This window comes from Euprymna scolopes, chromosome 9 (genome assembly GCF_053919585.1).
Source record: "Euprymna scolopes isolate OS-2025 chromosome 9, ASM5391958v1, whole genome shotgun sequence".
NCBI classification, from domain to species: domain Eukaryota; kingdom Metazoa; phylum Mollusca; class Cephalopoda; order Sepiida; family Sepiolidae; genus Euprymna; species Euprymna scolopes.
In genome coordinates, this window is record NC_136490.1 from 132,129,532 (window position 1) to 132,146,188 (window position 16,657).

At 35.2% G+C, this 16,657-nt stretch overlaps 1 protein-coding gene across 1 annotated transcript in view; it reads left to right on the forward strand.

Annotated features, from left to right (window-relative positions):
* The first annotated feature begins 11,923 nt into the window (after positions 1–11,923).
* Positions 11,924–16,657, forward strand: part of LOC145284851 (protein unc-93 homolog A-like) — a 75,470-nt gene continuing 70,736 nt past the window's right edge. Inside the window, exon 1 of the mRNA XM_080133845.1 lies at positions 11,924–12,349. The gene's annotated coding sequence lies outside the window, so the exon portion shown is untranslated. The remainder of the gene's footprint in view (positions 12,350–16,657) is intronic.

The following is a 16,657-nucleotide window of genomic DNA, read 5'->3' on the forward strand; positions in this document are numbered from 1 at the left end:
TGGCCTTTTCTGTTGACTAATGCTGGGTGTTGCTGTTGAAGTTTCTGATGCATTTCATCCATTTGTTGACAGTACTTATCCGCCCTTATGGTTTGGCCTGCATTAAAAAAAAACTATAATAGATGAGACCGGTTGCAGATCACCAAACAGTCAGCATGGCCTTCTTTTGATGCAACTCTGGCTTTGGGAAGTGTCATGGAGCTTCTTCGGCATTTAACTACTGAGCTGAGTATCGCCAGTTGTCATAAAGAACCCACTTTCCATCGCAAGTTGAGAAACGGGTCGTTTTTGTTGCATAAATGAAGAGAAGATGACATTTTTTAACAACGTTTCTTTTGGTTGTCGTTCAATTGGTGAGGCATCCATTTATCAAGTTTTTTTTTTGTCATTTCAATCTCTCTCAAGTGGTTGGAAATCGTCGTATACGTTAGTCTAATTCAGAAGCAAGTTCTCGAACAGTTGTGCGTGGATTGGTTTCGACTAAGGCTCTTAATTGATCGTTTCCAACACCCGATGGCCGACCACTACTCATCATTTTAAAAACTCCTCGCCGTCACGAAATTTTTTACCCCACAGTTATGCTGTGAGTTCAGTAGCGATTCCTGTGCCACCCGCTTCGTTAATATTGTGAGCCGTTTCAGCTTGAATTGAAATAAGAAAATTGTGCGAATTTTTTCCGTCTTGTATTCAACGTTCTGAAAAATAAAGACATAATTGCTATAAAACAATTGTAATTTAAATGATTAGATAGAGCGAAAACCGTTCTATAAAATGATATATAAAGTAAAGGTATTTTAACGAAAACTTATTTAAAAATACATCATTTGAAATCAAGGTTAAAAATTCTGCAAGAACTTTCTTTTCAACCTAATATTTATGTTACGTAAGGATATGCCTATTTATATAAATTGCTTACTTTTAAAAGAATAAGGCGAAATGTATATTAGTAGGATCCCTAATTAAATAATTGTTGTATATAGGATGAATATTTTATATGCTACAGCGTCGTTAAAGTCAGTAATTATGTGAATAATAATAATAAAAAAGAAAGCATATACAAACAAGGGATTGGACCAGAGACATTCACTGGCTCAGTTTAACACTCAAACATAGAGGCTCTTATAATTAGAAATCTTCTATATATTAGTAGTGTGTGTGTTATCTATTTTGTGCGTCACACTTACATCCGAGTGACTGTCGTTTAATTTTTATGGACTTCCATTTCTTGTAATAAATAATTTTACCAAGAATTATTCATAAGTTTTGGTTTCGGTTTCGATTATAGCTGATGACACTTGAATCATCTATTCTTTTTATAAATAATTTTACCAAGAATGCTTCATAAGTTTTACTTTCGGTTTCGATCATAGCTGAAGGAACTCGTTATATATATATATATATATATATATATATATATATATATATATATATATATATATATATATATATGTGTGTGTGTGTGTGTGTGTGTGTGTGTATAGACCCTGTTTTATACGGTTTCGACCCTAGAAATTAGTTCAAATATTGTGTTGACACTGAAAATTAGTCTAAATGCAATTTGGACACTGGAAATTTGCCTAAATATATTTTTGACACTGGAGATTATTCTAAATACAATTTGGACACTAAAAGTTAGTATAAATATCATTTGGAAACTGAGAATATTTATACACTGTTTTAACATTAGGAATTTATTTAAAAACAATTTGGACACCGGGGATTAGTCTAATTACTATTTAGCCACTGGAAATTAGTCTTAATATTCGCTAGTCAAGCGTTTAAGACCATATTTAAACGAAGCTAACACATGGCGAAATTTAGTTGTTCATGTTGAAGCATTATTACAGCCCGCATCTCTCACTGATATCTACTTTACACTGGATTCATATATGGTCAAGGTCAACAAAACTTGAACGTGAGAAAGTCTTTGAACGTCTAAAGAACTCTATCTAACACTGACAAAGCTGGTGAGAGTAGACGTAGTAAATCTTAAAGATCATGGTGGATACGAAACGAGAATTTCAAGTCGTTAGCCTAGAATAATTATGTCGGCGTTTAGTAGTAGGGTTTAATATGTTGTCAGGCAAGACATCAGCCAAATATTGAACTAGGTTAAGGTCGTTTTGTTATCACAGAATGCGGCAGACGAAAATATAAGACGGAATTTCCGAGATAATGACTTAAAAACTTCGTAAAAGTATCCAATGTCTACGTATTTCTTGGACCAAAAAATTTCTCATTGAGAAAAAATGTGATTACGGTGTTTGTTCAAAGCTGATCAAAAATAATAACGCATAGACGATTCAGAGCGTTGTTTTTAACTATTTTAATGCAAGAGAAAGGAGTTTTTGTGTCAAGGAGTTTTACGACAATGGATAAAACATTGATCGACCATTTAATTCCGGAATCAAATCGGCAGTCAATCTGAGTGAATAGCAGCAAAGACGCAAACATTCGCATATATGGATTTGCCATCCGTATTTGCAAGGTATTTTGTTCATCGATAAAAAAACTATCAATAATAGTTAATATTATATAGACCGGTGAAAACTCCACAGCGGCATCTTTCATATATAATATATTTCTGCTGGGCATTCCATGGACGTTCAGAACGATTGGAAACCCCGCGATATTATTGTAGCCCTTTTGTTAAAACTTATAAAAGTATTTATCTAAGTAATCTGGTTAATGTAGTGTCAGAATATATATGTTTATTATAGTTTATCTCCAATATCATTACAGGAATCTGTTACATATTTTCATTTTATGGACGCCCGGCGCGAACGGAAACCATACGATAACATTATAACATCTTTAGACAGAACAGATACTACCCTTGGATTCTAGCCAGAAAACCCAAAGGTATATTTTAGCTTCACATACGGCCCAAAAGCGACATTATTTTTTTTTTATTTAAAATTTTTCGCTATATTGCGTGTTTGGGTGATCGAGAGATCCTATTTATTAAAAAGGCGGATAGAAGGTGATAACATATCACGAACATTAAATTAGCGTATCTGTATACTAATTTAATGTTCGTAGTATGTTATAACCTTCTATGCTCGTTTTTAATAAATAGGATCTTCCGATCGAATAACTTAGACACCGTGACACACGTACGTACGTCAAAGGTAGTACAGTATTAATATATAGATTATTGATGCGTTTGAAGGGATAAATCCCCCAAACGACCACTAATGAAGAAGAAAGATGTGCTCTTTCACTAAGATCATATACCGGTTCACAAGTTGATCTCAAGATAGATGGCACTTTAAATTACTTCCGTATATATTCTATTCTGTAGATCTGTTACTTTCCCTCAGCGATTACTGGTTGTTAATATTATATCGCATTACCCGTGCGTTTGAAGGGAGAAATAGGCTATAAACGAAGAAGAAAAAATGTTATTTTACCAACATTATACACCGTTTCACAAACGATAACAAAACTACAGGAATTATATTTCTAATTTCTGCATCCACCCTATTCTCCAAATTTTCATCCATTGACTACTGGTTGTTTGCAGATCTCAAAATAATCCTGAAAGGAAAGAGATTTGGTGCCAATAGAAACTGATGCATATTTTGCGAGTATAAGCAAATTGTTTCACAAGAAAGCATTTATTTTCAGAGAGGGTTGGATTCAGTGCATCACCCTAAAACAGATATTCTTAACCTTTCCCTCACATTGGCCCCTCGGTTTAATGTATTTCTCCATTTACCTCTACTCCCATATAAAAAATCATATCCATCATAAAGTGGCAGAAGAACAAGGTCAAAAAGAACCTTTTTACTGTTTAATACTTTGGGTTTTCTATAAAAATAGTATTATACATTCGTATCATAAATACTAAAGAACACCAAACCTTTTCTAAATAGAAAATGATGAAGTTAATTTTGTATTACGTTTCTTAGATATAACGCAGTCTGAAAATAAACAATCCAGGTACATCGATTATTTACTTCTGACTATATAATTTTTTTTTACTCCGTAGAGATAAATTTACTCCTGGTTTAGAACGTCTACCTTAGAAGTAGACTATGTTGATAAATAAGGTTTTCCAACAAGTTATGTTATTAATTATGCTCGGGATTTACTTATTGATATATTACTCATCTATGTATTTTTCTGTTTATGTTAATTTAATTAATTTCGGACATTTCTTAATGTCTTTATGAGCATTTAGAGAAAGAATGACTTGTTTTTCGGAATAGTCATCATCTAATATAAACACTTATGCAAATTAAATGCCAAAATAATGAGCAGCTTTAATTTTCTATAAAAATGATAAATAATAATACTACTTCTACCTAAGAAGAAGAAGAAGAAGAAGAAGAAGAAGAACAACAACAACAACAACAACAACAACAATAACAATAACAACGACAGAAATAATAATAATGATAATAATAATAATAATAATAATAATATTATTATAGAAGTAAGAAAATTTTCTTAAAATGTGTTACATTTTATGAATTTTCGAATAAAATTCAAGTCATAGTGGTAGCGACTACGACTAGTGTGTGTGTGTGTATATATATATATATATATATATATATATATATATATATATATATATATATAAAACGTTACAGAAGGTCAGAAAAATAGAGGAATCAGTTTATGGTCGAGAAATATTGAACTCTCTTTAGCTTCTCTATTTTTCTTCCAGGAATCGCGACCGCACGTTTTTACTTTTAGCTTGCAATTCATTTATTTATTCATTTGTTTATTTATTATCTTTTTTATTTTTATAGGAATTTATTAAATAAATAAAGACATAAATTCATATAAAAATAATAAATAAACAAGTGAATAAATAATTTGCGAGCTAAAAATAAAAAATAAAAACATGCGGTCTTCTATTTCGGAAGGCTGAAGAGGAACCAATACTTCTCGACTATAAACTACCCCCTCGCTATATTGGATTTGAAAATGGCTGTATCGATGTTTTTCTGACCTTCTGTAAAGTTTTTAAATAAATAAATATTATGCTCTTATATTGAATTTTTTTCTTTATAATCGAACACTTTGCTGGGGTTATTTCCCACAAACACAAAACAGATATGTATGTATGTATGTATGTATGTATGTATGTATGTATGTATGTATGTAAAGGGCGAATGAACTCTTTTTCTGGGTCAACGGCCAGCTAGCACCGTGTATATTTGTGTGTGTGTGTATATGTGTATTGGGATGGAGAGGGCTCCCGTAAGCCGTGGTGAAGGCAACCTTTCTAGGAGAAGCAAATCTCTGATTTAAAAAACCATAAAGCGGGAGACCAGTACCCGCATTAAGCTGGTCTGCAGTTTAATTTGTTGTTGGCTATCTTGCTCTTGCTTGTTGCTGGATCTCAACATTTTAAACCGAGAGATAGACTTAGCTGTCGTACAAAGCTAAGACTCTGTAACATCATCTTTGTATAGATACTCCCTCAGGCATTTGGGCTCATGGATATTAAATGTCTGAGGGAGTGGCACTCGTCTGACAAGACGTTTCAATCATCATGTATGTATGTATCTATCTATCTATCTAAGTGTGTGTATATGTGTGTGTGTGTGTGTGCGCGCGCACGCACGTGCGGACACTTATCAACCTACATAATCGAAGAATTTTTGATCTACAGATTTGAAATTTGGTATATAGAGCATTCGGACACGTAGAAAATTTTGTAATCGGTTTTCATTCAGAAAAAGTTCTGCTAAGGGATAAAAATTGAAAAATTGGTACGTGGGAGGCTAGCAGATTCTTATCTGCTTTCAACTATGTTACGACTGCGCATGCGCGGTTGTGAAACATAACAGTTAAGTATGAGCTGGTTTGAAAATACTCTTTAAAAGTCATGTCAAGCTGTTGTTATGATTATCATACTTGACTCACTGTCATTAGGTTTTCATTTCGATCTTAGCTCACATATGTTTTTTCTTACAAGAAATGAACTGTTTAGAAAAAAATATAATACTCGCATGCACATGTCTTAGTTGTTTTTTCCGTTTCTTTACTTCATTTTTTAACGGAATTTAACGTTACGTTCAATACCTACGATATTTCTGTTTATAATATAGAGGAATTCTGCATTAATTAAAATATAATATTTATGTGTATTTTATGACCGGGCAACGCCGGGCGGCCTGCTAGTATATCTATAAAAGAGAGAATGTGTGTGTAAGGACACTTTTCAACCTATATACTGCTACAAATGTTACTATATACGATTTTTTTAATATATACTTTGGATTTACAGGCTTGAAATTTGGTATATATGGTAATCAGACATGTGGAAAACGTCTTAATTGGTTTTCATCCAGGGTTGCTAATAGGTCAAAATTGAAATGTTTTTACTTGGAATTCATAGGATTTTTTTAATGTTTTTCAACGGTTTCACGAGTACGCATGCGTTAATCATTAACATAACATATTATTTATGTTAAGATTATGTAGGCTTAAAAACACTTTTTAAAGATCTAATGATTATTGTTCTGAACTTACTGTTATTTCTGTTTATAATTAGTAAGAATTCTGCAATCATGAAAGCATAATATTAATGCATATTTTACGACCGGGCAACGCCGGGCGACCTATTAGTATATATATATATATATATATATATATATATATATATATATATATATATATATAATGTTGGTGCAAAAATAATGTTGTTTTTTGACGTTCAACTATATATAAAAACATTATTTTTGCACCAACCTAATATATATATATATATATATATATATATATATATATATATATATATATATATATATGAGAGTGAGAGAGATTCGAAACTGGGATCCCAGTGACAGAAGTTTGAGCCAAACACGCACATACAGATGTGTGAGTGTGCGCGCGTATGTGTGTGTCCTCGTATAGAATAGCTAATCATGAACAAATTGCAACACTGACATATTTACAACCTGATACATACTTGCTGTTCCAGTTTTTTTTTCAGAGAAGCAGATGCAGCAATGGCACTGACGTTCATTAAATTAACGTTACGTCACCATCTCCCATGGTAAATGTCGTTTTTCTGCTTTCATACACCCCTCCTTTTATAACCCTCCTCATCCCAAATCCTAGTTGTATAAAAGAGATGCTTTCGTATCTTGTTGACACGTCCAAATTCTCGAGCCAAGATCACAGTGCAGTATCTGTTCTGATGCTGCACTTCATTTTTTCTGTCCTCGGGAAGTGGAGGAAAAATCCTTCATGACTGAGATGATTTTATTTTTGTTCCTATCCAGTGTCCCTTTTTGGGAGTTGGATTTTCACCACATTGAAAACCGATCTTGTGGGGAGGCAAGTAAATAGGCATTATAGTAATATTTGATTTATGTTATTTTTTCTATGATGGAAAAAAAAACCTTTGATTTTATTTTTCGAATCGTCTCGGATTGAAAAAACAAAACAAAGCAAAAAAACAAAAAACAAAAAAAAACATACAAACAACAAACAAACAACAACAACAAAAAAAACCTCAACAAAAACAAAAAGGACAAAAAAAACAAAAAACAAACAAATCCAAAAAAATTTAAAACAGCCTTATTTTCAGTTTTGACAACAACAATGCATCCTTATAAAACAGATTAAGACAAAATCTAATCAATAAAGAGAACAACTAAAAGGAAAGGATACCTAATACCTATTCTTAATCCCGGTTGTTAATCCCGAACGGATCGTTTGAACCAATCCTGTAACATGACACTAGTCTATCACCGGTAACACTGTCAGCAAAGCCAGTATCCATTTATACACCCGGGATTCGTATTCATTAACAGTGTTGCGAAGTGATGTCGCATTGTGTGTACACTCTCATTATACACTCTTGTGTTGTTGGGACCCACGCGTGATGTCATCGACTTCATCCTCGATCCAATTGCAGAATACAGATCTTTTTATTTGGAGGATTTATTTGCGTACTCAGACACCATTTACAGAAATGAGAGACGAATAGATATACACTTCGCTAAAAGAGAGAGAAAGAGAGAAAGAGGAGGGGGATGAAAGAGAAAAAGAGGGAAAGGGGAGCGATTTCTAATTATGATTGGCCAAATGCATCACTCGCCTCTCCTCATCATATTAAGACTTTAGACGAGCGGGCGCTTTCCACGTCTATTCGCTTTCAAATCTGAACCGAACAAGAGACTATAGACCCGTTCGGTAAGAATTAACGCCAGATCTTAAATTCCGTTTTAAATCGGGGTCATATTTTAACCCTTAATCTAGCAATGCTTCAACCAGTTCTGTCGATAATTCTGAGCAATCCGCTATTCTATCCATTCTAGAATGAGGACTGCACGCTTTAACTATATAACAACGCCTAGTATTCCGAAAATATCTCCCAGACTCAATGTATTAGGAACTACTACTACTACTACTACTACTACTACTACTACAACAAATAATAATGATAATAATAATAATTTTACGAGCTCAAGACTACTGAAATTGTCAAAAATCCCATAAACTACCTTCTCCCTTAAACACACACACACACACACACACACACACACACACACACACACACACACACACACACACACACACACACACACAAACAAACATGTGGTGACACCAGCCTCTGCTATTGACACATAAAATTGTCGTGAAAGGTCAAGGAGGATGGAAATCCCAAAGAGGGAGTGCATCGACAAGACTTCAATCGGAAGAGTGCAGAGAGTACTGAGACCAAAGAAGACCAGGGGTCGTTACCAGCGAGAAATCAACGATAAACAGCTGTTGTGATAATGAAAAATAATTTGCAAAGTTTATTGAAAGAAGATGCTGGAAATCTAAGGAGATTTCTTGTCAAGAATAATCACTCCTTATTGTCAGTGAGCAGTTATTGCTACTGATTTATGCTAAAACTATTAGTGAGTAAATAATAATAATGGCAAGGAAAGGCCGAGGGAAGGCACTAACCAGACTTCCACTGGATGAATGTGAAGAGTTCTGGAACCTTGGAGACGCTTAGAGATGCTTTGCCACCTAAATTCCAGTGAAGACCAATGGTCCTTGAGAGCCAGAAACCAGTGATAAGCGATAATGTTGCGATGATACACATTTGAAAAAGATTATCAAAAGAAGTGGAAAGTATTGGAAATCTGGAGAACTTGCTGTCAACCAGATTCCAGGGAAAACCGTCGGTTATTATCAGTCAGTAATCATTGATGATGACCTGTGTGAGAACTTCTAGTGAATAATAATAATAATAATAATGATAATAATAATAATAATAATAAAGGTTAAAAAAATTTACGAAACTATATGATAGACTGATACAAAGACATAGAAGATACACCTGTAAAACAGAAGTACCAGGATGTATGACACAAGGAAGAACTACGTTAATATTAAACAGACATTAAAAACAGGGCCGACCCCCAAAAATTACAGACCAATAACCTGCTTACCAACCATATGGAAAAACTTAACAGCATGACTGAGAGGACAGATATACTTTTCTCATAACACTCGTGAATTACTTCCTGAGGAACACAAAGCATGCCGGAAAAGAAAAAAAGGGACATGCGACTTATACATAGATAAAAAGATTTTGGCCGAGGTAAAAATACAAGGAAAAGAACATAACCATGGCATGGATTGATTACAAGGAAGGCTATGGCAGAATCCCACGAGCGTGGATAATTGAATACCTAAGAATGTACAAAATATGCGACAAGATTCTTAATATCATTAATAAAAAAACACGGAGACTAGAACAGACAGTTTGAAGACATCACCTAACTGATATGATAATACAGGGTGAAGATCAAAGAAGCAGAAAAACGAAACAAATATGTAAAACTTGCCAGAGAACTGAAATGAATATGGAACATAAAGAAAATCAATATAATAACAATAATTGTAAAATCACTAGGAACAGCCAAAAGAATTTGAAAAAAAAAAAAAAAAGAAATCAGAATCGACAGGAAGATCGAGTCTATGCAACGGAAACGGAAAACAGTTGACAACTTAAGGAAAACCCTCGAGTGCGGAAACTAATCGACATGGGTTACAAACGCTAATCGAACATATAGAGACCGCAACAGAAGTGAAACAAAAAGACGCAACCAAGAAAACTGGAATCTCAAAATTGTAAATTGACTATCCCACTCCCCCCAAAACTATAGAATCAGTACGACTAGCACCGCACTAAATAGTCAAAGGGTCAAACAGGATGGAAAGACCGAGGAGAGAAAGCACTAACCTGACATCCACTGGGTGAGTGTGACGAAAGTTGGGACCTTGGAAGGCTTATTGCCATCAAAAGCGCAACAGAATGCTGAATGTTTGAAAAACGTAAACTGCTCTTAGGAGATGGAAAAAAGGGACGTACACCAAAATTAATGAAGAAACATTTAACATGACCTTACTGAAAATAACAACTCAAAATCAACCGGACACGATAGAATGCTTGAATTTCGGTTTAAAAAGTTCACATGCCTTTCACATAAAATGCTAATATAAAACCTACGAAGATGTATGCACGAAACGGTAATGATGGAGTAGATGACTATAGATAGAACCACACTAATAAAAAAAGACAAAGATAAGAGATAATTTATATTAATTATAGACCAATAACCTGCCTACAAACGCCTACAAACGAGATGAAAAATTTTAACAGCATATATTTTCTTCTTTAATTTTACTGAGATACAAATGTTTCAAATAATAGAGGTAGTGAATGTTATTCTTGTGTATCGACTATTGATTGGACACATGAATTCGAAGATTCTTTCAACCAATCAGAGAGCACGAAGTATTCACTACCGAAATCTTGGGAGTACTATAAAACCCAAACAGAGCGTTTTTCTTTTTTTTTTAAAACTTTTTTTTAATCACGTCGGCCACCTTTGAGGCGAAAGCTCACGAGAAATGCGACGAGAGATGCAACGAGAACTGCAAGGAGAAATGCAAGGAGAAATGCAAGGAGAAATGCAAGGAGAAATGCAATTCACGAACACATATAGACAGTGAACACAGAATTCTATCACTAACAAAATAGGCACATGAATACACATGTTCATCGCTATCTCATTTACACACAGTAAACGCACGCGGCGCCAGTTGAAACAAATATGTGTACTCAATTTCTTACAAGTAAACTCATTTCTTTCACTAGAACGTTCTTGAACCATTTGAACTATCATCACGAACTCTTCATCTTTCGTTGTCTTCACAAAGTTGTCAATAATAATTAATTATTATGTCCGGATAGACGGTCTCATTCTTTTCTTGTGGTAACTATACGTTCGCAGAGAAAAACATTTAAGAGTTTTTTTTTTCGAATTACTCAGATTTGAAAATATACTTTAAAACATCAAACATCCTCGCTTTTATTCCCGTCAAATCCTGCAAAACATTCACAACAAACACTCGTCTACCCACAACCACTGTCAACAATTTCCTTTACTCTCTATCTGTGCCTAAAACTAAACGCAAATTCCACGAACAAAGTTTATTTTCTAGAACTGTCCCTCTGTAGAACTTTATACTGCAGGGCTGCTTTTCAACTGGCTACAACATAATCATTTTCAAGCCCAATGTAAACAAGTTCTTGTTTAGGCGTTCTATTAAATAATCAAATTCTACCCAATTTTCTACCACTACAGTGTTGTTTCACTGACCTCCTGACACTTATTAACCCTTATCCTCGAATGGCTTTTGGACGTTAATATGCGGTGACTCCATTGTTTAAGAAAACAGCAACGAACTCCAGAAAAAAAAAAGAAATTTATTAGTAAAATAATCAAACCGCCCAAACTAATGTTAAACTTGACTTCGCAGTTATAAGAAACACGTCAGGCAAGTTTTTTTTTTTTAAAAAGTTATATATATATATATATATATATATATATATATATATATATATATATATATATATATATATATATATATATATATATATATAAATACAGTTCAAGCAGATCCGTTCGATCTGTGAAATAATTCCGTTTCACTGGGTTTTCCTTGTTCAGTAGATGACAGTGAAAAGAAAGAAAGAAAGAAAGAAAGGGAGAAGGACATTGAAAGAAAAAAATGAAAAAAAAACCCCAACAAACAAAGAGATAAGGAGATAAAAGAAAAAAGAAGAAACGAAAGGAAAATAAGAAAGAAATAAAGAAAGAGGAAGATAGCAAAATAATAAGGAAGTTCTATTTTTCTTTACTTTATAGACCAATCGTGCGCGCCGTCTTGTGTTCGTCTGACATTTATATATCTTTACAATTTGCTCTTTTTTTTTTCTACACGGGTCTAACCGAGTGAGTGTTCGTTTATTCGCTGTCGGGTGCGTTTGCGTTGACAGCTTTCACCACTCGAGTTAAAACAACCACGTAAGGTAAGATTCGTTTCTATTTTCATCATTCTGTGTTATTTACTAGCAAATATTATCGACGTTGCCCGGGTGGAAAAAGAACATAATATTAGCGTTAAAAAATAAAAAAAATAAAGATTGTGTGTAACGTATTTAGCTAAAATGAAAGATTATTTTAGTAAACATATTTTTTACCATTATAAGGCAATTGCCCCAACTATTGTTCAATAACACTTAAAAAAAATATTTAAATTATTCTGACTACTATTCTCATCTTGAGTGTTATTCGCCTATGTATGGAGTATTGTTGTCACATTTAGACTTGTGCAGCTGCTACTAGTCTCCCAATCGTGGATAGGGTTCAAAAGAGATAGGTCCTGATCTGTCATTTAAGCTTCAACCTCTGTCCCATCGACGAAATGTTCCATCCTTCTGCCCGTTTTACAAGTATTTTAATGGTGAATGCTCCAATGAACCGCAAGCACTTGCACCCCCTTGCCGTAAATAATCCCGACAAACCCGACAAGCAGCAAAGTCTCACTCCTACACAGTAGAGATCCCCGGATGTCAGAAAGCCTTTTACTCTAATAGTTTCTTCACCAGAACTGCTAAACTTTGGAATTCACTCCGGGCTCCAGCTTCCATAACTGTACTGACATGCAGAAGTTCAAGTGTAATGTAAACAGATATCTTGCTACTTAACTCCCTACATAGTACGGTGCAACTTAGGTCCCTGATACATGAAAGTGGCACTGTGCTTTGTTCGGGGTGAATATATATATATATATAATTCTCACAAGGACTCAGCCAATGTAACTTCTGACCTTTATATGTATCTTATTGAATTCGAGAATCTTTCTGTCGAACTCCGGAATCTGTACGGAATTTCGAACGGAATTCTTGATTTAATCAACGGGGGTAGCATGCGCTTGTTCTCACAGGTATGACCGGGTAGAAGTCTTAAGCAATTCGGAATTGTATTCTAAGTATCCCTCACATTGAGGACTCGTGGCGCAGCGGATAAAGTACTAATTAAATTCAGTTGTAAGTCATATTCAATACTCAGTGCGGGCAATACTAAGAATACAATTGTGAATTACTTAAGAGTTTTTACTTGATCATGGCTAAAGGAACCAGAATACGCTACCGTCGTGGATTAAATAAAGTTGGTTGGTTGGTTGTTTTTGTTTTACAGCATATCAACCCTTTTCAGGTTATTTAATGTCGAATCTAGTGATTTTGAAGAACAATTTTTTCAATAGAATATATTTGTTTGCTTTTTTTCAAATCTGTTTCTATTTGACCAATAGTTGGGAACCTAATAGGTACTACCACTCTGCTCAGCGATGGCAATTAAAGGGTGGCTCCACCCCCCACCCCCAAAGCCTGCAAGCTGGGACCTCACTATCGGATATAGTTTAAGGTCATATCCAGGACCCAAATAAAGTGTTCCGTGCTGGTTCTCAACAAGATACATCCGAAGAAGGTCAGAGGTTACATCGACCGAAACGTTGTGAGAATAACACTCAAGATGAGAACAGTAATCCCAATAATCCAAATAATACAAATAAACTATCCTAATCTGAAAATTTCAGAAACATTGGTTTATATTTGGATTTACCAGACTCTTCAGTCATTTTAGCTGATCGCTGTTCGTTTCAAATAAATATAAACAACACTATCAGTTTCCTTGCAGAAAGTTTACTTAAGAAAGCCTTTACTTTATATTAGTATATGACTTTGCTTTCACTTGCATCCCTGCACAGACAAACAGACAGACATATGACAACTTTTACGAGGGTCGTTCCCAAACTCAAAAAGTTTAAGAGCTACGAAGACAGGAGTAGTACCATTACAACGACGTACCCTTTGTGCTCCGGAATTTATTTTTCTATATTGTCACCACCAATCTCAATGGACTTTTGCTAGGAATTCAATGACGCATTTCTGCTTCTGAAGTACGTCAATGACAAAGATTGCTTTCTTAAAGTCTCACACCGTCAATATCTGTAACAGAAAAGTGATTACTGAACTTATGCATTCATAATGAATAAGTTCAGTAATCATAAAAATGCCATTTGCGATTCCCTCTAATCCATTCAGGCAGAATAAAAAATAGGAGACATTACTTTTGGAACAGTCCTTATAGTATAAAATTTCTAATTCATTTCTACTTGAGAATCTAACTGTATTTTTGATAGAAAACATGCATGGAATAAGCGAACATTCACCAGTTATCACTGGTCAAGCAACATCAAACTTGTTCAATACTAAAGTGGGGGATCATTTGGGAATACTAGGTGCTGTATGTGCTCTCCACTTATCAGCATTGTTTTAAGTCATTCTGGATTTCTACTTGCCAATGGAATCAGGCTGTTTCAACTGAGAGGTGTGCTTGGATATTGCGCAACCTTGCTTCATATTTACACACCTTACAAGGGTATATATTAATGCGTGCAATAAGTAATGCCCCTGACCCACTTCCCATAGAAGTAGAGCAACGAAACTTGGCACAGTTATTAGTCTTTCTCTATATAGGAACCACCCAGAGTTACGCAGTTCTCCCATCGTTTGATGCAGCTCTGGAGACCGTTTTTGTAGAACACCCCTAGTTGGTCTTCCAACCACGACGTGACTTCAAAAATCAAAGTTGCATCATCTGGGAAATGCTTTCCTTTCAAAAACAACTCCATGGCTAGGAAGAGGTGAAAGTCAGAGGGTGCAAGGTCAGGAGAGTAGGGAGGATGGGGAAGGATTTCATAACCACACGCCTTTGCTGATCTTGCCCCGCCTCTTGATTTTGATAGCTTCCCTTAATTTTCTCAAAAGTGAAGCATAATAGGCTCCTGTAATTGTGGTGCCTTTTGCCAGGAAATCTGTCATCACTACTTCGTCCTGGTCCCAGAAGACTGTGAGCATGACCTTGCCAGCGGAGGGCTGCACCCTTGCCTTCTTTGGAGGTGGTGAGTCCAAGTGCTTCCACTGCATTGACTGGGTTTTGATCTCTGGATCATAGTGATGGACCCAGGTTTCATCCTGTGTAATCAGTCTTTTGAAAAACTTTCACTCATCTTCTTGGCACATCTCCAAATTCATCATCGAGCACTCGACGCATTCTCGCTTCTGGAATGGTGTGAGCAACCTGGGAATCCATCTGGCAGACACCTTATGCATATGCAAATGGTCATGAATGATAGTTTTCACAGACCCCGTACTAATCTTGACATCTTGGGCTATTTGGCGAATAGTAATGCACCGATCTTCCAAAATGGCAGCCTCAACTTGACGGACAGATGCCTCATCAATGGCAGAAGTGGGGCGACCAGGTCTGAGAGCTGTTTTTACAGACTTCCGTGCATGTTTGAATTCACGATGCCAGCGTTTTACAAGGTCATATGATGGGGCATTATCACCATAAGTTTCTTTCATTTCATCAAAAGTCTCCTGTGGTGTGCGTCATTTCAAATACAAAAACCGGATCACTGCTCGACATTCAACAGGCTCCATTTCACACCTGACTCAGTTCAAACACTTGTAAACTAGAATCCACAATTAGTTCAGAGCTGTAATTTGCCACATAACCCGTAGAGATATAAATCATTACACATGCAAAATTTCTGCTAGATCAGACAATTGGGTCAGGGGCATTACTTATTGCACGCCCCTCGTACTGTATCTCGAGACTGAGGTAAGCTATCACAACATACTTGCTTTAGTGCATATTGGGATTATTCTGGTAACCTACGCTTTTACTTGAATCATCAGATCTTTGTCGGAGTGAGGGATATTTCGGTTCAGTCCTATGAGTTTTGCCCTTTCAGGCATTACATTCAACTTCGTGGAGGGGAACATTTTTTTTTAATGCCGATAGATCTGTTCTCGGCTATGTTTGCAGTCGACCTGAATGCTCCTTACCAGGGAGCTGATTTTTCCCACTTTCTGCCCTGTGGCACATCTTGCTGCATTAGGAACCAAATATACATTTATGTCTTCTTTTTATGCAGGTGCCCAGATTTTACGAATACCCCGTGCCTAGAGATCCAGCACTAACAACCTGCTGATGGGCCAAGGTAATAATAGTCCTAACAGTGCTCCGAAGGTCTCTTTAGTTTAATTATCAGTCTCTTTACTTAAAATATTACCGAAAAATATTGAAATAGTGTTTTCAACAGTAATAAAATATTTTTTCCATAAAGTGTAATTTGGCAGGTGCCATAATCTGTCCCAAACTTAAATTTTCTTTTTAAAAGACGTTATTTTATAATATATTATATTTTATTATGTATAATAATATTATATAGGATTCAATATTTTATTATATAACATTATATA